The sequence below is a fragment of the Prionailurus bengalensis genome, chromosome C2, assembly GCF_016509475.1.
Source record: "Prionailurus bengalensis isolate Pbe53 chromosome C2, Fcat_Pben_1.1_paternal_pri, whole genome shotgun sequence".
NCBI lineage: Eukaryota > Metazoa > Chordata > Mammalia > Carnivora > Felidae > Prionailurus > Prionailurus bengalensis.
In genome coordinates, this window is record NC_057350.1 from 92,329,148 (window position 1) to 92,355,835 (window position 26,688).

The 26,688-nt window shown below is 34.8% G+C and overlaps 1 protein-coding gene across 1 annotated transcript in view; it reads right to left on the bottom strand.

Moving 5' to 3' along the window:
• The window catches only part of NAALADL2 (N-acetylated alpha-linked acidic dipeptidase like 2), a 1,353,396-nt gene that overhangs the window by 1,020,807 nt on the left and 305,901 nt on the right, over positions 1 to 26,688 (bottom strand). Inside the window, exon 3 of the mRNA XM_043594881.1 lies at positions 16,903 to 17,011. The gene's annotated coding sequence lies outside the window, so the exon portion shown is untranslated. The remainder of the gene's footprint in view (positions 1 to 16,902; positions 17,012 to 26,688) is intronic.

Genomic DNA, 26,688 nt, shown 5'->3' on the forward strand with positions numbered 1-26,688 from the left:
TAGCTATCTACAGTTGGTCTCTTTTATGAGGGCACTCATCCCAACCATAAGGCTCCACCCTCATGACACAGTCACCACCAAAAGTCTCTCATACCATCATGTTGGGGACTAGGATTTCAACATACGAATTTTAAGGGGACACATTCACTCTCTAGCAATCTCCATAGTTTAAACAGGGAATGAATGAGCATGAAGCTGTGTTTCTGGACAGGTTTCCTTTTACAACCAAGCAGCTAATTACAACAAGACAAAAGTCTAGCCCAAAGGCAAGCCTAAGGCAAAACTGGAAAAGAGGGTTTTTGTTTTTGTTTTTGTCTAAGTCTGAGGCTCCCCTTTTTCAGGTATTCATCCCTGCCTCCAGGGTGCCCCTGTACATGTACTTCACCCACTCTATCAACAGGCACTCTTGGAATGTTGCTGAAGACTTCTTATTCTAAGACTGCAGGTGACAGAGGAAGAAAGAGCTAACTGAGCATCTATTATATCCCTGGCTCCAGCTTAGTCTTATATATTATTCCATTAGTTATGCTGAAGATAATTAATGAAGGTGAGAACATGTTGGTGCAAGGATCCAAACATATGACCTCTGTTGTCTTTCACTAAATCATGCTGCCTCCTTTGAAAGCATAAAATATATTACATCCTGGGAAGGTTTGTGTTTCATCAAGAGAGAGAGAAAAAGTGCTAACATGCAGAACTGAGCACCATGGTTATTTGTCTCTTTTTGAGGACTAAAAGGAGCCAGGACAGGGGCCCTTGCTGGTCTTTGCTGTGATTTATTGAATCTTAAGGCAAGTACTTGGCACCCTCAGTGCCAACCTATAACCTCTGCTTTTGCAGCTGCAAAGAATAATGGGAGTGACTCTTCAGGATCTTCTGTGCCATTCCCTCCCCTTGCTAATTTTAAAGAAGTTTTGATTTCTGAAAAAAATAAAATAAAATCAGTTACTTGAGTGGCTCCTCCTGCATTTTGCTAAAAATGCATCATCCATTCCTCGATTAATTCCTTCATTGAGTAACATCATGCCCCCAGGTATTCTGCTGGTACTGAGGTTTTCACCCTAAACTGTATGTCTGGCTATCCCCGGATGTGTCATCTCTGCTTTCACCCCAGGCCAACCTTGAAGGAAAACCATAGTATCTCTTTTTGTTTCCCCAAAATATCGTTGAGCAGCAAAATCACTGGTGAACAAAAGAGACTGAGTATTTTGTAGAAAAGTCAGAGAAAGTGAACATTTCACATGCCATAGACTCCCACTTCCAAAATGCTCCTAAGCCATGTCTATTTTTCAAAGTGTGTATGGTTAAGCATCTAACCACAGTACCAGTTTACCATGACCCATCCCCTCAATTATGTCCCAGTCTTGCTCGCTGGCTGCTTAAGCCATGGTATCTCTATATTTGGTCTCTGTGTTGCCACCTACCCAAAATATTGCAACTATTTTTTATGCAGAACAAAGTTGCTTTGCCTTTACTTCTCTGGATTCCAGGGCTTACATCAAGTATTGGAACTTCCCTACCTTAGCGAAAGCAGTTGATCATAAAAAACAACAAAAACAACAACAAAATACTATTGCCTTCAAAGACTTTAGTGTTTATGAAAAAAAAACATATGTACAGAGACAATAATTTTGTGAAAAAATGCTAAAACAGAAATGCACTGGAGTCACTATAGGGAGACAGAGATGAGAGGGTCTTTCTTGAAGCCTGAGGTGTCAGGAAACAAAAGGAACTGTCAGGAATCTTGAAAAAAGGAGATTGAAGCTTTCCATGTAAGTAGGATTGAGAAGGGGGCTCTAACATGGACACAGGCAGGGAGATATGAGAGGTCTGGGCATGTCTGAGTACAAACAGCACACTGTGGCTGTGAGATCAGGAATCAGAGCAAATCGGACATTGCAGTACCAGCTTTATTTCAAAATTCACCTACTCCTCTGCCCTCATACGCCAGTTTCTCCTTCATTGCAAAGAAGTGCTCTATCTTTTCATGACAGAATACAGTGCCAGCTGCATGTATTTGAGCATAAAGGAATAGGATTAATTTAATAGTTTCATCTTAATTCTGCTCTGAGGTTTCTCAATTTAACTAAATAACTTTAATGCTCTTAGGCACCATGCTTTTGACAAACTTTCTTAAAAAGTCATTATAAAAACAGTGATTTTGCTAAAGAGTATACATAGTAAAAATCATTATTCCAGTAGATGGAGCAGAGGTGACATCAGAATAGCTGAACATTGCCTGGCCCGGAATATATAGAAGTCCAGACACAGCAGAGCCACGAAATGGAAAAAGCACATTTGAGAGCAAAGACTGAACATTACTGAATATGGCTTGGCTAATCACCTAATTTGGACTTAGAAAATTTCATACCCTATTCAAACTGAAGAGGAAAACAACCTTAGGCAAATACCAAAATGAATCCTTAAAGAAACATTTATATTTTAGAACAAAAAAGCTGTAACTCTGATTTGTTTAAAAGTCTCACTGTGGTGCTTTCCAATCATTCTACATAACAGACAAGGCTAAAATTCTTAGGAGGGCCTCTAAATGCATGGCTAATGTGCTTTTCCCCTCCCAGACAATTTGTGAATTGTGTGATTGCCTGATATAGAATTATTAAGAAATAGATCAATAAACACAGCAGGCTGCAAGCTTAAAACCTCTGCCTACATAAAGAAACAATGAACAAAGTTACTCCTTAGAAACTGCAACAGCAGAGAGCTGGACATGCAGATTTATACTCGAGAAGATATTAGCAGGTGGAATCATAGACATCAAAAGAACTGTGGAGAAGCAAATATTTTGATTACAAATTATAGCTATTGTATATTAGGTAAATGTCTTAAATCTGATGAAATTTCGTAAAGATTCTTGAAGTCAAGGATGAACTATTCAATTTCTGGTTTTAAATTTGCTTTATGTTTTTATTTATTTTTGAGACAGAGAGAGACAGAGCATGAGCAGGAGAGGAGCAGAGAGAGAGGGAGACACAGAATCTGAAGCAGGCTCCAGGCTCTGAGCTGTCAGCACAGAGCCCGATGCAAGACTCGAACTCACGGAATGTGAGATCATGACCTGAGCTGAAGTCGGAGGCTTCACCGACTGAGCCACCCAGCCACCCCTCAATTTGTGGTTTTATAAAGTAATTACTGTAGGGAAATAATTTCCAGTAGTCATTGGGAATAGGAAATATGTCTATTTTCTCTTAAGAATCTACTATGTGCCTTACCCTCTTAAATTCTTCAGCAATTTACAGAACTGGAATATTCAGAGGCAGACATTCTGCATGTTTAGGACACAAGCAGAACAGAAGCAGCTCCAAGTCTTTTACTAAAGAACATATTTGGTATTTCACAAAAATGTGTCAACATTATCACTGGGAGAAAAACAACTTTGTTGGATCTTAATTTGACCAGATTTCTAACCTAAGGTAAGAGCTCATTAACCATACACTAAAACAAAATAATAAGTCAATGGTTCAAGGTATGAAATAATTTAAACCTCAACTCTCAAGTTATATAAATTAGGAAAATACCTTTGCCCTTATATATTGTTTCCTTATTTCAGATGAAGATGATAAAACCTCTCACAAAAAACGGTAGTGAGGACTAAGTGATATAAACTGATATGAAGCATAAAAAGCATCCTCAGCTGCCATTATTAATGAGAGCATCCTATCTCTTGAGCGAGACAAGAATGGAAAAAAAAAAGATTGAAAACCACAGTTATAAGTGTTAATCCCAAAGCAAGTTCTTTTAATGATATTCACATTCTAACCCAACCTACTTGGAAGCACATCTTAATGTTAAGCAAGCAAATCAAAATTTCTAATCCTAAAAAAACAAAACAAAACAAAACAAAACAAAACAAAACAAAAACTGTGTAATTTTGCTAATGTATCCTCATTTCATACTTTGGCAATCTTCATTCACATAGGAATCATGCATATTAAAGGATTTACTTAAGCATATCAAGTAATAATTTCTGAATTAGAAACAACATATTTTCATTACACTTTATAAACTCACAAGTTTACTCTATGTCTGTATGTTATCTTTATATGCATTTAAAAACATATGTATCACACAAAAAATAATTTTGCAAATATTTCCTATCTCCCATTATAATCACTACCATCTTAAAAACCATTATCTTTTTTACTACTTTGAAAAAGACATAATGATTAGCAGAGGTTTCCATAAGTTAAGTGAAATGTCACTGTTTTAGTCAACTCAGGGTGCCATAACAAAATACTATAGACTAGGTGGGTTCAACAACAAGAATAGACTCCTCATAGTTCTGGAGACTGGAAATGTAAGAGCAAGGGACCAACAAGGTCTGTGTCCAGTTAGGACTCTCGCCTTGGGCTGCAGACACCACATTCTTGTTGTGTCCTCACATGGACTTCCCTTTGTACCTGGTACATGGGTGGAAAAGAAGCAAGCTCTCTGGTGTCTCTTCTTATAAGGGCAGTAACACATCATGAGAGTCCCACCATCATGGTCTCATCTAAATCTAATTATCTTCCAAAGGCCCTATCTCTAAATACCATCACATTGGAAACTAAGGCTTCAACTTATGAATTTTGTGGTACACAATTCAGTCCATAGCAGTCACTTTTTTTTGGAACACAGTATGACCAATAGCTAAAAGAGCAGATGTATAAACAACTTTAAGCCTCCTCTGTCTCTCTCTGTCTCTCTCCGTCTCTCTCTGTCCCTCTCTCTCTCTGCCTTTCTCTCTCTCTCTCTCTTTCTCTCTCTCTCTCTCTCTCTCTCTCTCTCTCTCTCTCTCTCTCACACACACACACACACACACACACACACACATACACACACAGACCTTTCAATCCTGTCATCCATTCCTTCTTTGTGTCCCTAATGCGAGAGGTTATGTAACTATTCCGTTGCTCAGAGTACTCCTACTTATTATCGAAAGTGTGATCTTAGGAAGCAATATTTGCCTTTCCCCCATAAATAAAAAAATTGAAACTATCAATATAACATTTGAAAATGAATTTTAAGATCATAAAAGAGAAGGAAATTCAAAACTCAACATGGTCATTTAACCCTCCTCACTAATTTTAGAATAAACTACTAAAAGGAAAATGGGACCAATAAGAAAGTAAATTTGTTAGCAAATTATTAGAGATGCATACATATACAAAACACAAATATACACATAACTGTTAATTATACATCACAAATCTTACATGCATGGAAGAGGTTACTATCAGAATATATACTGTTAAATCTGTAAAGAGGCTTTCAGTAATCTGGCTAAGTTTAAACTTTGATTAGTATCCCATTCAAATGTTTTGCTCCAGGAAAACATGTCATACTGTTTTATGCCTCTCTATATAACTACATTTGGGGGGACAGGGCATAGACTATGTAACTGCCACTCCTCCTGCAAAATGTAGTTCTAAAAGTTAAATACATTGCTCAGAGAAGAATTATTATTCTTGAGTATTTTATCCATAAAAAAAGAAAAGTTAAAATACATCAAGAATCTATTACAAGAATTAGATAAGAAATGGGAAATTACAATGAAGCAAAACAGAACAAATCAGTAAAGAAAAAAACAGATAAGAAAACTGAAAATATAATTATTAAATTCAATAGCTGATTATTTGAAAGAACAAAATTACTAATGAGCCTATTTCTATAAAAACAGAGTAGAAATCCACAAAAATGAAAAGTGACAAAAGAAAAAAAAAACATAGTCAAAATAAATTTCAAAGAATAGAGTATGTGGCTAAACATAACAGAAATAAATCTGAAATTCCTAATAAAATGGATAATTTTCTAGGAAAATCTAACTTTCTAAAACTGACTTCAGAAGAGATGGAAAAATCTAAAGACTGACCTACATAGAAGAAATAGAGCAATTTGTAAAGAGATAAATGTAAAAACATCAGTCCCAGAGGATTTCATGGGGAAATCCTTTTTGTTTTTTAAGATCAAACAATTTTAATGCCTCTAAATTTCTTAGATAGTGTAAGTTAAAGAAGAAATCCCCCTGGGCCAACAATGATTGCATACACACATATGCCCTTAAATCAGTATCATTTATGAATATCAAAGCAAAATCTTGATACTAGCAAATATAATCCAAGTATACACAAAAAGAATCATACATCATGACTATGTGAGATTTACTCCAAGAATCTAAGAATTTCAATATTAGGAAATATTTTAATTAAATTGTATAATAATATTAATAGAGCCCAGAAACATATTTTATCATCTTTGTTAATGCTGAAAAACCACTTGTCAAAATTCAATAACTATTTTTTAAATTTTTTCTATGTTTATTTGAGATGGAGAGAGACAGAGCATGAGCAGGGGAGGGGCAGAGAGAGAGGGAAACACAGAATCTGAAGCAGGCTCCAGGCTCTGAGCTGTCAGCACAGAGCCCCACACGGGGCTTGAACTCATGAACCGTGAGATCATGACCTGAGTAGAAGTCAGATGTTTGACTGAGCCACCCAAGTGCCCCTCAGTAACCAATTTTTATTAAAATTCTTAGTAAAATAGGGGCACCAGGGCAGCTCAGTCAGTTAAGTGTCCGACTCCGGCTCAGGTCATGATCTCGTGGCCCATGAGTTTGAGCCCCAGGTCAGGCTCTGTGCTGACAGCTCAGAGCCTGGAGCCTGCTTCAGAGTCTGTGTCTCCCTCTGTCTGCCCACTCCCCGCCCCCACTCATGCTCTGTTTCTGTCTCTCAAAAATGAATGAACGTTAAAAAAAATGTAACTCAATAAAATAGATTTAAATAGCAATTTCCTTCACATGATAAAATAAATCCAGCTTAGTCCAAAACCCACTATCATGCTTAATGGAGCCACACCAGAAGCATTACCAACAAAATCAGAAACAAGACAAAAGCTCCCATCACCAATATTACTTAACATTGTACTGAAAATACTAACCAAAAAATTAAGAAAAAGAAGTTATAAATGTATTTTTTGGAAAGGAAGAGGTAAAACTGTTACTAACTACATATATCTAAAAATATAATTGTATGCATAGAATACCCAAGACAGTCAAATGACTTTTGTCACATACAGCTGACAAATCAAACACACTGTGGGGATAAAAGGTATTGAAAGAATTGTATTCGCAAAAAGACTGTAACTAGATAAGACACATAAAATATCTCCAAGCTTCCAACGTTCTGTTGGGACGAAACAGGCACAAAACACTACTCAACCACCAATAGGTGGATACTCTCCAATTCTTTCTTTATATAAAAGGAGGGAGATAGAAATGGAAGATCCCTCTAGAGGCTAAGGCCAAAATCTATGGGACACAGACACTAGGGAGCCATACCTAAAGAGCAAAACCAGGACCTAATTCAAGATATTTTTTTATCCTCTGGGTAGTGAGCTGGCAATATTTACCCAGAGGAATTTCAGAATTGCTAAGAACCTCTGACTGTATACTACATGGTACCCATTCTTCTTATTTTCAAATCACAGTAATTATTGCCAAGTAAAACAAAAAACAACACAACACAACACAGAACAAAATCAGTCTTTATTTGCATGTAATTCATAAAGATGAATGTGAAACCAATAACAATGATAACTACTTTAGACTGGATGGAAACTAGAAAGATGGGGAACAAGGTGGAAAGGAGGACTTTTCTGTACACATCTTCTCCTATGTAAAATTTTTGGAACCATGAGAAGGAATTCCATATTCAAAAAATAAAATGGGGGCACCTGGGTGGCTCAGTCATCTGACTAATAGTTATGCATCTGACTTGGTAGTGGTTCAAGTCCTGATTTTGTGGTCATGAGATTGAGTCCCATGTCCAGCTACATGTTGAGCGTGGATCCTGCTTGGGATTCTTTCTCTACCTCTGTGTCTCTACTCCTCTCCTGCTCATGCTCTATCTCTCTGAAAATAAATAAACTTAAAAAAGAAAAAAGAAATTAAAATATGTCATAGGGAATACTGAAATACTGGAAAAAGCATTAAGAGAAAGAGATATGTTTCCTATGTTTGTGGTTTGATCAGTTTAGTGTAATATACCAAGACAGAAAATATATTGTAAGCACATATATGGGAAAGGAAACTATGTTTTCGGTATGTTGAGTACCCATTATATCTTCAAGCCATCCACTGGTTTTAGGATGGCCACTGATTCAGGTTTGCCTGGCACTACTCAGGTTTGAGCACTGAAATTCCCATGTCCTAGGAAAATCCTCTTCAGAATGAAAAATATCCCGGTTTTTAGGAATGGAAACAGAAGGTTAGAGGAAACACAGAAAATCCATATGGCAGCTCAAAAAACGGAAGCAAAAAGTAACACTCTATTAGTTTTAAATGGATATGACATAGATGATCCACTTTGAGTAGTTACTGTTTTTCCCTCAACTACTGGTTGGCAACTGTGATTTGCAGTTCATAAAATGAAACATCTATTGTTGCAGCACTGAGTGATGTGACTTATATGTGCAACCTAAATGCATTGTAATCATGAGCATTAACAATCATCTTTCACTTGCTTGCGGATTAATTGTGTGCTTTGCATTGAGGTAAATGCTAGTTTAATTTTAACATTGTGAATACTTTGACCAGGTTTTCTAAGAGTTCAAATAATGAAATGAGAATGATTACAATACAAATGTCAGTATAACCCAGACAACTGTATTATTTTAATGACAGAAAGAAAGACACATGCAATTGTATTAGGGAGGTACTTAACCAAGATAGAGCATTCCTATACAATAGGCACAAAGGAAATTGGGTTTAGGCATGATGGAAAAGGGGATGCAAAAGGACACAAGGAGTCTAAATTTCACAAGTCCTAGATGAAACAGGAAAGTATTTATAGATCAGTCATATGTTTTGTTTTGTTTTTTTCATCTCCCCAAACTACATCATGTTCAGTCAAAATAGCCACCGTATTAGTCTGCAGACACACCACAAGAATAAATGCACATCCTACCATCCACTTGATTATTTTATAAAAGTAAATAAAGTTACATTTCCTGATTCAGAGATTACAACCATGCAAACAAAAGGATAATTCTGATAATAGATGTGTTGGCCTATCATAGTATAAACATGATTTAATCGGACCTTATTAACAAACACACTTTTCTCAGTATATCCAATGACACACTGAATCAGAACAACAAAATGTTACTTCTAGTTCTTAGGTGCTTTGTTTTGAAAAATGGAGTTTCAAATCTTCTAGGTTTTTATGAAGATATTATGAAGCTACAGAAAGCATAAAACAAGGAATGCTGGTATCTTACCCAAATAAGAACTAGACATTACCCATTATATTAACATGCTATTGCCCTCCAACAAATAACACAGACCCAAAGGCATAAAACAACAGAAAAGTATTATGTTACATTTCTGGAGGTCAGGATTTTGAAATGAGTATTACTGGGTTAATCAAGGCATTAGGATGAAAAATCAAAGCACTAGCATACCTGAGTTCTTCTGTGGAGACTCTAGGGGAGAATCTATTTTCTTGACTTTTCCTCCTTCCAGAGGCCACCTCCATTCCTTGCCCGGTGCCCTTTCAAATCTTCAGAACAACCGATGTCTCATTAAGTCTCATAGACCTCATCATTCTGACAAGGACTCTTCTCCCTCCCTCTTCCACATTAAAAGACCTTTGTGATTATACTGGGGCCACCTGGATAATCATGGCTATTCTTCCTATCTTCAAGTCAGGTAATTAGCAACCTTAATTCCATCTGCTATCTTAATCCCCATCCTGTCATATAACATAAATTCACAAATTCTAGGAATTATGACCTGAATATCTTGTGGGGCCATTATTCTACCACACTCCTCTATCTACATATTTGGCAGACTACATGAATGTGAATTTTGACAAATCCCAATCAGCTTATGAAAATGCAAAGATATTACCTGCTAAGTGCCCTCCACACCTTATATGCAACACTGCGCAAAGAGTGGTGTTTTGCCCAACTGTGAAATTGAGGATTTCATAATGAAAGCTTCTGATCATTTTTCAGTTATGTCAAAGTGCAGAAGTACTTAATGAGATTTTGGACTCTATAGAAATAACAACATATTCTCCTTAGACATAAGCCTACAAGACGGCTATCATTTCTGGCTATACAAAAGGTATTAAAATCTTGGACTGTCATAAATTCGTTTTGAAAGTATAAGACAAGGATAATGTTCTTCTCTAATGGAAATACACTGATGATAAGAAGAAAAGGATCAAAATAAAATACATTTATGGGTGGTTTCTCTAAATCTGATGCGCTCTGGTCAAAAGGAATCTAGAAAAAAATGAGCTGACTGCACCTGAGTTGTTCATGTTTAGGTTGAAACAAAAACTCATAAACTACTATAGACAACAGCAAAATCAGCAGAAAACAGTACCAATTTAAAGAAGACTATTTCTTTTCTAAAAGCGTAATTTATTTGAAATCCAATTTTGATTTTATATGTTCATATTATCTACGTACTTTGAGACAATTTTCCCTGAGAAACACAGGTTTAACTTATGGTATCATACAAGGTGCTCTGAAGTTTTCAAAACTGATGAATATTTTTGACAGGGTTAACCTATATGGTAAATGTATACAAGCAAAAGTCCTGGTTGACATAGCTTGTCTGCCAAAACAGGCCTGTAGACACAGGCCTGCAGGTAAATACCTGCTGTTTCAAATAAGTAAAATCCTAAGTAATCTTTTTCTTTTCTTTCTTTTTTTTTTTTTGAGAGGATATTTAGCTTGTTGTTATCACATTGAGCTGATACAAGGAATTAATGTAATGAGGCCTTGATGAGGGCAGAGCTTCAAATTAAAGTAAATGTTACACGTAACTATATTCAATTTTAGTGTTACTTAACAGAAGGATGACCTAAAGGATGAAGGCAGTTCAGAGGAGTTTCACTGGAAAGGGAAACAAAGAATAAAAATATTCTATTGCATCATGAGACAGAAAGAAATGTACTGTTACTTTGCATTAAATATAGGTAACACCTGTTTACTTAGTTCTTTTAAATTTAAATTCTCCATTTATAGTTTCAAATGTATCTTAAATTCACAATATAGTCAATAAAATTTAAATATCCAACAAAACCCAAAAAAATAGTTCAAATAAATTGTTGTATTAGAGGACAGAACGAGATAAAAATATTGGTATATTTCATACATATTATTTGTTAAATTAGTCTTGTTAATTACTAATTGCCACTTTTAACTATTCTACCTCTGTTCTGCTTAAATAGCAATTTCATAACAGAAAAGTAAATAAGAAATAACATATAACTTCAAATAAATACATATTTTCCATATTTTAATGTTAAAGTAATAACACACATCCATATAATTCTTACATGTTATTTTATAATGGTTGTTTTGGATTAGTTTGGTATGACTGTGTTTCAGGTTGACTCTCTAAAATCTTGATCACCCTGGTATTTGACCTGAAGCCAAAAATATTGACCTGGGCTAGAAGTATTTAGGAGTTAAAAAAAACAGAGCAAAAAAAAAAAAAAAAACCAAGAACCACAAAAAACAAAACAAAAACAATAATCCTACTTTTGTGCTACTTTTTACATTCCCACATTACCTTAGCACACTACAACGTAATTATTTGTATCCTTGATAAACTATGAATATCCTGAGGGAAAATACAAAGGCATAATTAACTCTGTTCCTCTAGTATCCCAAACAGTGCCTGACATATAACATAGGCTCAACAGAAATATTTCTATGAAATTGTCCTTGAAAAATTTTAGCGAGTACTTTTCTAAATATTAACCTGTTACATATTTTATATGTAAATATTTTATATATAAGTAAGAGAATGTGTTTTGCAGGTTACAAACAACCTTTTATTTAAAAGGTGAACATTCGGCTTGAAAAAAGAAAATCAATGTTAGAATTATTTTACTTGGAAACGTAAATATAAAAAGATGTTTCAAGGACAAGAAAGTACTTCATATATACACAAGTATGAAATTCATACCAAGTAAGTTAACAAGAGGCCATATGTCAAGTTTGCAAGGAAATGTTACAGATTTCTTTCGGTTATTTAAGAAACTGGAGCCACTTGTATAAAGATAATTTTCAGCATCAAGTACTAAATGAATTGCCACCAACCTGATTAATAGAGTTAAACATTGATATCTTTGAAATTTACATCAAAAACTATAGCAAAAATCTTCAAAGATTTATAAGATTAGGCAAAAAAAATCTAACGATTTATCTATACAAAAATAAAAAGTTAATGAGTTGGGGGTCTTCTCCCTTAAAATATCACTTAGTCTTAATGGCTGATGTCTTATTCCCTACATAAATATTGGTTTTTTTTTATTTCTTTAGAAAGGAAACTATTTCAAGTTAGTCTACTGAGAGAAATAAAACATCCATAAAGAAAATATAAGTAATATAATTTCAGCTTAAGGGTAAAGTCTAATACACTAAATTATTTCTACCAGAAACAGTACAATAATTTAGATATTAATAATACTTAAAATGTTTTCTTAGGAATTATACATTAGTTAAGTATAGGATGTAGCTCAAACAAAAATATTTTAATGCTTTTATTAAAATGTACTTTGAAAGAAAGAGACTACCAATCTTTTCTTAACAAGGCTAATCTAATACTGAGATTAACCAGAAAACCATTCTCTAGATGAAATTACATTGTGGGTATAAGAGTTCTTAAGGACAGCTCATGACAAGAACCTCTAGGTACTTGCCATCAGTGTTTTTCCTTATCTCTCTCTTGTATAGGACTTAGAGTATCAGTAAGATCCTATTATATATATCTACTGGGTTAGAAATGCCCAGCTCCTGAGTGTTATAAGGCTATTTATAGGTTTTATTTTTGCATTGATATGCTGCTGTTAGATCATTTAACTGTCCTCTTTTTTTTCTTTTTGTATTATTATTATTATTATTATTATTATTATTACTATTATTATACCGTAAGCAAAGGCTGCCTCTTTAGAAAAGTAAAATAGAGATTAAATTCTGGAACAAATCACATTTATTAAGCAGTTTAGTGAGAACCTTCTCAAGAAAAATCAAGAGTGTGATAATTGCATGTACTTTGGTTTATAGACACCCAGGTGGGGGGGGGGGCAAACCTCAAGGAGCATAAAATGCCTTTAACAGGCTGCAGCATCCAGCCACTCATGAATGCATGATTTCTAATTACTTTTGCAGTTTGTCACTCTTTAACACAATCAAATCTAATTGACCAGAAAATTTTGGTTAGATTGTACTAAGCTATGGCTAAATTTTTACTGTTATTATTCTGGTTTCTTTGTGAACATCTGAACTTTACTGCATCATTAAACCTTAAATTAGATTTTGATAATAAGAATGTTTTACAAAATTTTTCAAACAACTGCAATATTCACACAGGAGCTACTGTACTCTTAAATCCACTGTCATGTCTTTAAAAAAATACTTTAGACTCATTTTTTTGCGGGTTATTAAAAACAATGGCACTTTAATTTTAAGTAAACACTCCATTTGAAAGCCTTGCACACAACAAATGCCAAATGCTAAAGGTGAACTTATGTTAAGTGCATATCAGAGCATCTTTTGTCACATGAAAGGAATTAAAATCTGAGGGTTCTCAGCTTCATAATTACTGATAAGGTATACATACAAGAAGGGTGGCAATTAACTACCTCAATCTAGATTCGGCATTACTTTGTGTTTATGTTGGGAATCAATGATCTAAGCAATAGAGCAAACATTCTTGTCATTAATTCTCTAAGCCTAGAAAGATAATAAAGGAATAAGTGAGTTTATGGTCTAAACATCTATTTTGTCCATATACTCAATGCATAACTAAAACACTGAAGATAAACATTCATGAATTTATTCATAAACATATATGACCGTATTCATTGAAGAGAATAAAGAAAATACTTAATCACACTGGTGAATTTTAAATGCCTCTATAATAAACAAGATTAATAGGATGTGAGATAGCATCATTAGAAAGCCTCCCTATTTAGCTTTCCTTAAACTATATCTGCTAATATTTCCAGTTGTATGTTTATTCTTATTTTCCACAATATGTGTAGAGTTCAGAGAACATTGTGAATGTTTTGGGGGAAAAAAAAGACCTTGTATTTTTTGTTAATGTCAGATGTAGGTCAGTCAAGGAACAGATCTAACCAGTTCTAATCAGTTTGGGTATTGACATCTAAGTACTTCAGGTTTGACTTGGCTATCAAAGAAATGAACAGTGAATATTTAAAGTCATTACAACATGGCTGGACTATAACATCTAATGCAAAAAATTTTAAAACATTATTTCAGGATATGTATCTTAGAAAGTAATAGTGTGTACTAACACTTCGAAAAATTATCTGAGGTATGCTTATACCTCACACAATGCACCCATTCTCAAAACTAATCATACCTGAAGTAACCTGAATAGGACTATAAATGCATATGATCCTGAATAAAAAGCTATATAAATAATATAGAAAGAAGCAGCTATTAGAAGGGCCCAATCAAGGGCATAAAAATTCTAGTTTCTTCTAATTCTCCCTTTGTCACTGAGATAACACATGTGGCTCCCTACAGTCATGGGTTCAATTTTCTTATAGACATAAATTCTGATTTAAATTAAGCCAAAGAGAATAGATAAGACCCCCAGAGTATATTGACTTGGCCCACTTCCCATCTTCCACTAGGCTCGCTGCCTAATTGCCATTAGCATCTGATGAAATGTACAGTAAAGGTGGTAAAAAGAAATAAATAAATGCCATTGCTATAAAAAGGAAAATGCAAAAAGAGCAAAAACTGAGGGAGCTAGAATATTGTATTAGAAAATGTAATTAAACTACAACTTTAATTTTGTCATATAAAATAGCATTTTAAAATATTAAAATATGAATCAAAAGAAAATACAACTTCTAAACACTACTTAAAGAACCAAAAAACTAAAAAAAAAAGAATCACAAAACTAGTCTCCAAAAGGTTCTATGACTCTCCTTTAGATATTCACATGATTTTTTTAATAAGTTATACCCATTAAGAGAGAAGTTGCTAACCAGTAACTCACAGGCTAGATTTTATTCTCAGATTATAGTACTAGATTCAAAGTTCTCATTCCAGGTCAATTAATAACAATAATAATAATAAACCCTCAGAATAATAAACTGATGCTTCATTTAAGTATTTTATGGTCAAATCACTTTTGTTCCTAATTCTAATGTATAATTAAAGGGGAAATTCAAACTAAAATTTTATTTTACTTGTTTATCTTCAATTACTCAAAAAGGAATACATACAGAGCTCAACAGATGCTAGGCAAACCATAACTGCTTTACATAGTAACAAAATTTTACAACCATGTATTGAAATGGAAATGACCTAGAATTGATTCAATCCAATGGCCAAATTTAATCCTCCTCTTGCTTCCCCCTCCCCCACACCACACAATTTACTTCTTTCTCCAGCTTTAAAGTGTTTGAATCTGAATGGCTTTATGAGACCACAGCCTCCTTCCAACAGTCTTGACATTCTCTACTGTCTCACACCCAGATACTTCATCCATTTGTATTACATGCTGGAACTCAAGGCACGTAAATTTGTCACTTTTCTCTGATTTATTCTGACCCCTTCAAATTCAGAACTAAGGGAATACTCAGAAGGTTAAACGATTTGTCCACGTTCCTAAAGTATGTTGGTAGACATGCTGGGTCTGCTCAGATTTCCTAGCTCTTGGTTCTGTGCTGCCTTTTGGGTCTTTGTATCATGGATGCCTTGTAAAGTTTCATGCGTAGTAAGCCTAAACCAGCATTTGAACATTAACTGCTGCTAGTGCCTTACAGAAAAACATATTTCAATCAAAACACTGGCATCATCCTTTCAAAGTCAGAATGTTTCAAGAACAATACACTCTCTTTAGATATATATTAAAATTCTAATGTCTAGGACACCTAAGTGGCTCAGTATGTTAAGCATCCAACTCTTGATTTCAAGTCAGGTCATGGTGTCCTGACTTCCTGATTTGTGAGTTCAAGCCCCACATTGGCTCTGAACTGACAGTGTGGAGCCTGCTTCAGATGGTCTCCCTTTCTCTCTGCCCTTCCCCAACTTGCGCTCTCTCACTCTCAAAAAATAAATATTTTTTAAAAATTAAAAAAAACCCTCTAGTGCCTAAATTGAAGTTTACAGTCTATGTGACCCTATACAGACAGACATTCCAAAAAGTTAACCTGTACAAACTTGAAATAAATAAGCAATGCAAAGTCATGCTGAATCATGGCACAAACTGTATTGTTGTCATTTTTCAATAAAATCAGTGGGCCAACCTAAACTAAAAAAAAGAAAAATAAATAAAACTTTAAAAAGAGACTAATTTGACTACTTATAATAAAATTTACAGTTGTATAAAAATGATTTGATACTACAAATGTAAGAAAATTATACCAATATCAACAGCCACAACAGAATTAAAATATTTAAAACAATTTTTTAATGTTTTTTTTTTTTGAGAGAGAGAGAGAGAGAGAGATTGTAAATGAGGGAGGGGCAGAGAGGGAGACACAGAATCTGAAGCAGGTTTCACACCCTGAGCTGTCAGTAAGAGCCCGACACGGGGCTCAGACTCAGGGAGTGCAAGATCATGACTTGAGCTGAAGTTGGACACTTAACATACTGAGCCACCCACAGATCCCTGGAATTAAAATACTTAGATAATGCTATCTAAAGAAATGTATTCAAGTCCATGAAATAAAAGATGAATAGGAATTGGAATGCATAAGAATTTGCCACAGAATAATGCTCTCATTCTTTCCCCCCAAATAAGCAGTTTTTGGCACATAATAGAGGTATGCCAAGTCACCTTATTAAAAGTTGACTCAAGAGTAAAAGTCTTACATTCTAATTAAAGTAATTAGGTCTTACTTCAATTGAATGATCCTAGTGCAAGCAGAGGGTCTTTGTAGGCTACAGGACTCTGACAAGCTGAACCCAGGGCTCTTCATCCAGGTGCCTAACAGTCAAAGCTCATTTCCTGTTCATAAATCAAAAAACAGAGGTGATCAGTTTAAATTGGGAGCTGTATTAGATAATTTATCAGTTGGCTCCTGAATTTCATTCTTTAGTTAATCCTTTTTAAAGTTACTTTATCAGTTCTTTTTACTGTAAGCAGCCTGTATTCACTCTTTTTGCAAAAATGTATAATTACATTTTTTTTTAAAGAACAACATTTCAAGGACAAATGTATACACAGACAAATACTTTTCTCTCTTGCTCTCATTTTTTATGTTTTATGTGCCTTAATTTAGCTAGCCTAACTGGCACACTTACCTTGTGCCATGTACTAAGAAACCTAATAAAAGATAAAGTGGAAAACAGATAACTGGACACCAGGTGATATTATCTGTTTGGGGAGAAAGGGTTAAACAAAGGAAAAAAAGTGTAGTAGAAAGAGCATAGTTAAGACCAAAAGCCTGACTCTTCCAGTAAATCCCTGTGTAACTATGGGTAATTTCTGTAACTATTAATTTGTTCACTTTAAAATTAGGGTGAAAATAGTTAATTTGAAGATCTATTGCGAGGAGTAGAGACATTGTATGCAATGTGCCTAACACATTGCCTAACACATATTAGATGCTCAATAATGGATATAAAGCATTTCAGGAGATTGACAGACTTTCGTTATTATTTTAGATCCCCTAATACTAAAATTAGTTATCTACATTTCATATTTATGGGCTGTGATATTAATAAGGCCATAATTTTGGGGTGCCTGCATAGCTCAGTCAGTTAAGCATGCAGGCTTTGGCTCTGGTCATGATTTCATAGTTCACAAATTCAAGCCCCCGTCAGGCTCTGTGCTGACAGCTCAGAGTCTGGAGCCTGCTTCAGATTCTGTGTCTCCCTCTCTCTGTCCCTTCCCCGCTCACGCTGTCTCTCTCTCTCTCTTTCAAAAATAAATTAAAAAGACATTAACAAAATAATGCCATAATTATAGAGCTACTTATTTTTACTTCTCCTATTTTTATATTTTGACCTTAGCTTTGCAATATCTGAAAACTGTACAGTGTTTTATCCTCCTTTTAAAATTCCCCACAAATTATTCATTTTCTTCAAAGTCAACTTGCAGTATTGCACAAGCTTGTGACTCCTTGTGTTTACTTTCTCGTTGCTTTCCTAATTTTTTCTCCCACATTTCAAAATCATATATCTCCCTTAAACTTTAAGTAATAGTAAATAATGTGTCATAAAGTACTCAACTACCAAAATACAGAGTGAAATAAAATTTCCAGATTTTTCTCTTAAATTTCTTCTGCTTTCAGGAAAAATTGATTCAGGTAGTTCCTGCAGATTTATCCAATTTTGAAGTCTCATCCAACCCTTCTTTTTCTTTTCTCACCAATTTCAAGCTTCTTGATAACAGTAACCTAACTTGGTCAATACAGCAATGAGAAGCTTTGTGGACCCACTTATTTTCAAATAAAGTTCTTGGCTCAAGATTAGTGACATTATATCATCAGTATAGATTCATATCCACACATACACAAACACATATAGAGACAGGACATTTTAGAATATCTCATTTGTGGGGAATAACTGTGATGTGAAATGGGGAGGATTGAAGATAACTACTAAATTCTCAATTTTTATTTAAAAATACTTCAATATTCTATCCAAGCTTGGGCAAGAAATTGATTACTGTCTTAGTACAAATGTAGGTTTCTGCTCTCCCTCAACACTGAAAATGAAGGAGCCATTATAAAAATGATATTGGCATGCTCATGGAGACCTAAGTTGTCCAGCTACAAGTCACAGGCCTGAGAATTTACCCATCACCTTTCTCTTGGTATCTAACTAGCTAAAAATGGCATGCTGTCATCTGTATCTCTGCATTTGATTAAAAATCAAACTGTGTAAAATAGTTTAGATACTGAAAAGTCATATTTCATCTTGTCCAAAATAATGCCTTTGATCAACCCTTGTTTTTTTAAACCACGAATTCAGGATTTTATTTACTAAGTGAAATAAAATCTAGTTTCATGTTTTGAAATGCATTATTCAAGATGTGATTTTCTCAGATTCTTAGGGAAACTTGCCTGAATTTTTTCCTTGTGGATCTTTCAAATATCATCTAAAGTCAGAACACTGAAATTAGAAGGAAGCTTAGAGATCATCTTATTCAAACACTCACACCAACACATACCATCAGCTCCACTAGATGTTTAATTTGATAATAGACTCCACTGAGACCCTATATCCAATGTTTTAGGAATAAAATCTCAGAAATAAAAAGCTCCACTTGTCTATGGAGGTTTTTTTCTTTATGCAGACTATTAAATGGTATATACCTGTATCACAAAGACAAAATGGTACCACTCCCTAGAATTTGTCCTGAGTTCTTATAATGTCTTGATACAAACATAACATACTAATTTTGGATCTTCATAAGTATATAAAAACAAAACAAAAAACCAAAACCAAGCAAAACAACAACCCAATACAACTATTATACAACTTAGCAAATTTTCTGTGAGTTTATTACTAACAATCGTTCTTTTATAAGGTTACCATTTTACTAGCTTATGGAGGATGACTTTTCCTAAAGTTTTCTTCAAGCCACTCTACTGATCAAGAACTAACAAAAATTCCCTGTTGTCAACCATATAAATTTCATTTTCAGTTTAATGCCCTTTGAAAAGCCCACTATGAGCTAAGAATTTTAGAATATCTCATTCGTGATACCTGTATATGGCTTTGGAATTCTGTACTATCTTGATACACCTGAGATTCTTGAAGGCAAGGGCTATGCCTTGGTTAGCTATGCCCCAGAGACCTATCACTGTGCCAATATAGAGAGTATGCATAATAAACGCATAATGTTAGTTATGCATTTAATAACATTTAATAAATGCTAGTTAAATGGCATCTGTGGCTCTTAATATTTTCAATCCTTTCCATATCACAAATCTCCTTGCTGCCCTTTGGAAGAATACAGTGTTCCCTCCATGCATTTTCTCTTGCTGGCCTTCCTTTCTAAGACATTTATTTTGCTCTCTTTTGCCTAGTTTCTACTCATTCTCCAAGATTCACTCATAGCATGAAATCTCTTCCAGCCTAGGAATTTAAATTTTTTGAAGACTATACTATAGTGATCTAATCTTTTGAAGAACAGTATGCTTCTTATATATATTCCCCCAAAGCTCTCAGCTCAAAGTTGGACACACAGTTGCTGGCTACTGTACAGGATATAGATAATTTGTGAGCCAGGAAAGGTACAAGTAACTCATAGATGAATCAGATCAGGAATTGGCAAACTACAGTCCACAGGCCAAATTCAGCCCATTGTCTGTTCTTGTAAATAAAATTTTACTGCACAGAAAACACATCCATTGTTTCTGTATTGTCTATGGCTGCCTTCCTACTATAACAGCAGAGCTGAGTTGTTGCAACAGAGACTGTCTAACCTACAAGTCCACAACCCTATAATATTTACCATCTGCTCCAATTCAGAATAAGCTTGCCAATCAGTGTATTAGTTCTGTGGTTCTCCAGCATGGGCTCCAGAAGGGATCTGGCCCATTCACAGCCTTAAGCACTGTGGTTAGAAAACACTCTATAATCCAGTTCTTAAAGTGTGATCCCTGGACTGGAAGCACCAGCATCACCTGGGAACTTGCCAGAAATGCAAAATCTTAGGCCCCGTCCAGACTACAGATTTGAAACTCTGAAGATGGAGACAGTAATCCATGTTTTTAGCAGACCTCCAACTGATTCTAATCACACTCAACTTTGGGAACTACAAATCAGATAAAGAGAGAATCATTTATTAGCACCTGGCCATAACGACTTGGCCTGGTTATAGCAGATCCAGTTTCTTCAGCTACTAGTAGTGTGTACAGAGATTTTTAAGTAATTAAAGGATAGAAATTATGTTTCACCTGTCCTGAAACATGGCACGTTGAGTTTACTCTGAAAGAACACTATGGAGCAGGATTACTTTGATGTGGGAATTGCTTTAGCACTTTCAGTAAATGTTAATATAGCTATGAGCTGTATATCCGAAGGAAAGACAATATACCAAGTGTCAAAGTGTAAAATCTATCCAATTTAGATTGAAATATCAAAGCAATATAGCAGATAAGATCCAGTTTTTATAGGACTGCCTGTCAAGACAAACCTTTACACAAGAATTCTCAGCAGGGACACAGGCAAGCAGACTACAGCTCAGTATGGGACCCTGCTAATCAAGGATTCGTTCCAACATGTGTATCCCAGCTCTGAGTCTCAGATGTGACCAGACAGCACTTTCCATGATAGTGTGTGGGTAGAAATAAGGAAAAATCACCACCAAGCATTGTGGAAGGTTGCATTTCCCCTGGAAAAACAATATATAATTATGTTATGTAATATATACAATTTTCACAAAATAATGTATGTTTAAACTTTACAATAAATCCTCCTTCGTGATTGTTTCCATCTGAAACACAGACTAGACTAGCAGCTATGGCTAGGATGTGAAAGGGTTATAATCCACAAAAAAATAATAGCAAGGTATTGATAAGAGACGAGCAAGATGAAGTTATTTCTTCTGGGAGGAAATGTGCCTCAATGTATTATATTTAATGTGGAAAGCCTGGTAGCTGTACCAAGAAACAAACAGTAAAATTATTTGACCTATGAAGAGTCTCTACATAAAGGTGGAAAGAAATATGTCAATCAATAAGAATAAACTACTGGGGCACCTGGGTGGCTCAGCTGGTTGAGAGATGGACTTCGGCTCAGGTCATGATCTTACGGTTTGTGAGTTCGAGCCCCACATCAGGCTCTGTGCTGACAGCTCAGAGCCTGGACCTGCTTTGGATTCTGTGTCTCTCTCGCTCTCTGCCCCTCCCTCACTCATGCTCTGTCTCTCTCTGTCTCAGAAATAAATAAAAAATATTTTTTAATAAAAAAATAAGAATAAACTACTGACTGACAGCTTCTAGAAAATTCACACTTCTTAGTCATAAAAAATCATTGTTTCTACATGATCATTATTTCTCTTTTGAAAAGTGGCATTAGACTTCATATACCTAAAATCTACATAAACATTTATTTAATATCCATTTAAGAGTTTTTATTTGGACATGTATCTATGGAAAATAGGAAAAGCATTCAGATCTTCTGTGTATTAAAAAACTGGGTAATATGGACCTGGATTTCACACCTACGAATTTAGTAAATGGGCACTGTTTAGACTATCTATTAGAATTCTGATTCAGAGATTTGAAATTCACAAATTTAAATCAAAGATTAATATGCAGTTTGGTACATTTATGCATAACACAGCCCCAAATCAAAGAGAAAGCACATATAATCATCCTTCAATATAGGGACTAAAAGCCCATGTAAAGATAACTGATATGCTTCACTTGGAAATAATTCACAGTGGGGAGACATAATACCTATCTAGAAGGACAGCAAGTGAGTCACAAATAGTGTGAACCAAGGAGGCAGCAGAGGCTGAGTAGGTTACTGAAAGTAATTAGAAGTAATGCTCTAAAATTTTAAGGAGTGGAAAATTAGGCTCAATGTTAGAAACCTTTCATACCAAGTCCATTAGCCTCTAGAATCAACCTCCAGCTGAAGCTTCCTCAATTGAGTCATTTAAAATTAGACAAGAGCCTGTCTTTGCGAAAATACCATAGAGAATTATTCATAGGGAATGATTAGTGGGATGTACTAAATGAACTTTTTTTTTAACTCTTGTTTTACATATCTGTCATGAATTCACACACATTAAAAAACATAGTGACAAGATGAAAATGCTCTGATGATCATTCTTACTACTATTATACCATATGAAATTCATATTGTTTTTGTTTTTCAAAACAAGATAAAGATGATGGGATAAAAAAACAAAAGGTAAAAACTTCTCTTAAATAGTCTATTCAAAATATTAAATTCAAGGAAATGCTATATTCAAAGATAGCATGTTTATTCATAAAATTTGCAGTTAAAACCATATTTAATTACTAGCAATGTCCTAGTATACTGCATAACAGTTGACAACCAACAAATACTAAATGAATGAATAAGTGAACACCTCTCCCCACCCCCACCAGAGATTGACTCTCCCAAGATTTACAGCCTTGAGATGCAGCCTTATTGTAGTTATTAATTACTGAGACCCAAGCCAGACTGCCTGGGCTCAGAGCCTGGCTTTGCAAGTTACTAGCTGAGTATCCTTGAACAAATAACTTAGTCTTACTATGCCTCGGTTCCCTCATCTGAAAAGCGAAGAGAAATTACAACAGTAGTAACTTGCTCTTAGGGTTTTTGTAATTATTAATGAGTTAATAGCAGTAAAACACCGATCTGTCAGATAGTAATCACTCAGTAACCACAAGATATTATTAACTTCTGCTAGTTTGTATAGTGACCACTATAAATTTTAGGAAATTAGTCTAGAAAATTTCCAAAAGAACATTTGGAGTGACAAGCTGCAAATTCTTGGTACATGACATACGTACCAAAATGCTACTAGAAATCAGTCAGTTCCTACATAAGAATAATTAAAGAAATAAGAGATTATTCCCACCCATGTTAAAAAAAAAAAGACTGACCCTTCCCTCTCAGACCATGTGTCCATTCACAGACACTTAGCCTTAGGCTTTGTACTGTATATCAAGTCCTAGATCCCAGCCAGGCAGCCCAACAAGTTATTACTAAAAGGTAAGGTCGCTTTGGCTTTCTGGATTTCACACTTACAATGCTACCACCTCTGCCAGTTATTTATAAATATAAACTATCTGATGCATCAGGGATAACTGCTGCTTGGTCAATTAACTCAAAATGATACTAATTTCAGTTCCAACTAAACCATGAGCTCTATGACCTTGGGCAAGTTGTTTAATCTTTAGGCTTATTTTCTCATCTGTAAAATGGGAACATTATATTAATTATATCATCTCATATGGTTATATTAGGGATTAAGAAGGAAGCAATTAATGAAAAATGCTTTTGAGTACTCTGAACAGAGACTATCTAGGTTCATATGCTAGCCCTAATATTTATCAGCTATGTGTGCTGGGGCACCTTGCTTAGTCCCACTCTGCTTTATAAGTGCATAGAAAAAGACTACCTATTGCTATTTTTAATAGCTTTACTGAGATATAATTTATACAATATATCCACTGTGTCTAATTCAATGGTTTTTTTTAGTAAATTTATATAATAATGCAACCATCACTATAATCCAATTTTAGAAAACTTATTTATCTCCAAAAGCTTCCTTATGCCATTTATAGCCAATCCTCACTCCCAATCCTAGCCCCAGAAAACCACTGTTTGGTCATTTTTGGATATATAATGTTATAGTCATATAATATGTGATCTTTGTTTCTGGTTTATTTTACTTATATTTTTGAGGTTCATCACATCATAGTTTGTATCACTACCACATTCCTTTTTATTGACAAGTTATATTCCACTGTATGGATGTAAATGCTATATAAACAAACAAACAAACCCTATAACAAGGGAAGATCTAAACATTATTTTCTTTCCAGACTGGTCTTTAAGATTGTGTTTGATTTGAGGACACTCTTTCATTGTTAAATAGGTAGAAACCTTTAGAACTTCATCTGTTGCCTTGTAATTAAGATTACAACTAGACTAGTGACAATAAACTGAACACATTTCCAGACTGTCAATATGTTTCATGACGTATATCCTTTTTTCCCATTTCTTCCAACTATCACCATCATTTCAAATCTGTGACTCACCATTCCCTTTAAAGGCCTGTCTCAAGTCATTATTCCTTTGATGTTTTCTATGGTTTCTTGGGACACTTTATATACCCAACAAATATCTTAATATTAATGTAAGTCAGTAGTGTGCACAAGGGAGAATAGCAGGAACTCTAGGATGTGAAAAACCACCAAGAGGGGATAACTGTCCATACTGAATGTGTAGAGAAAAAGAAAAGACCAATGGTGGGATTTTAATGAACTTCAACTTTTAAATTTTTTTTTTCAACGTTTATTTATTTTTGGGACAGAGAGAGACAGAGCATGAGCGGGGGAGGGGCAGAGAGAGAGGGAGACACAGAATCAGAAACAGGCTCCAGGCTCTGAGCCATCAGCCCAGAGCCCGACGCGGGGCTCGAACTCCCGGACCGCGAGATCGTGACCTGGCTGAAGTCGGACGCTTAACCGACTGCGCCACCCAGGCGCCCCGAACTTCAACTTTTAAAAGGTGGTAAGAACAGGATTCATGTAAAAGAAGTGGTAAGAGTATAATAGGGTTACAAGTGCAAAGGAATGAAGAGACTCAACAATGTGAAGAGGTTTAGGTAACACATAGTGAAGTAACATAAGCACTTGGAGCATGCTCATTGGCTCTGAGGAATGAGGACGCTTGAGTCCATTTAGGCTGGCAATGGAAATAAGTGAAGCTACTGGACATAAAGCAATGAAGAGTTGCAAAGACTGGTAAAGTTAGAAGTAGCAAGACTAGCAGACTGTTGCCATGTGGGATGATAAGTTCAAGGATAGCCATTCTTCTTTGTCAAAGAATCCCAAAATGAAGTTAGGGTAGGTCTCAATTTTTGAATGTCACACATTTAAAAAAAAACACACTGTGTATAAAATTACACACTCTGAGCAAGTGGGATTTATCCCAAATACTCAAGGCTGCTTTCAACATTCAAAAATCAATTAATGCAATTCATTATATCAACAGTCTAGAGGGAAAAAAATATACATATATATGTATACATATACATATACATATGTATATGTATATGTATATATATACATACATACATAATAGATGGAGAAAAAAATATTTGGTAAAATCCAACACCTATTCATAATAAACCTCTCAGCAAACTAGGAACAGGGAGGAACTTTTTCAACTTGATAAAAAAACATAAAAATCCTGCAGATGACATCATACTTAATGATGAGAATCTAGATGTTTCCCCTCTATGATCAAGAACAAATGAAGTATGTCCCCTCTCCTAATCCTTTTCAACATCATATGGGAAGTCCTAGCTAATGCAATAAGACAGGAAAAGGAAATAATATATTTACAGATGAAAAAGGAAGACACGAATCTGTCTTTGTTCATAGATGATATGGTTGCCTTATGGAGAAAAAGCGAAATAATCAACAAAAAATTCCTGGAACAATTATAGCAAAGTTGATACACCGGAGAATATACAAAAGTCAATTGTTTTCCAACATGGTCACAATGAATAAGTGGAATTTGAAGCTAAAAAAATACCATTTACATTAGCACCCCAAAATGTACTTAAGTATAAATCTAAAAATACACATACAAGATCCATATAAATAAAACTATAATACTCTGATGAAAGAAATCAAAGAACTAAGTAGATATTCCATATTCACAGATAGGAAGACTTAATACTATCCATGTGTCACTCCTTTCCAACTTGATCTATAGATGCAGTGCAATCCCAATCAAAATCCTAGCAAATTATTTTGTGGATATTAACAAAATGATTCTAAAGTTCATAAAGAGAGACAAAAGATCCCAAATAGCCAACATAATATTGAAGAAGACCAAAGTCAGAGGACTGATGCCACCCGACTTCAAGACTTACAATAAAACCATAGCAATCAAGACAGCATGGTATTGGTGAACAAATAGACAAATAGATCAATGAAACAAAATGGAGAGGTCACAACAGATCTATCTATC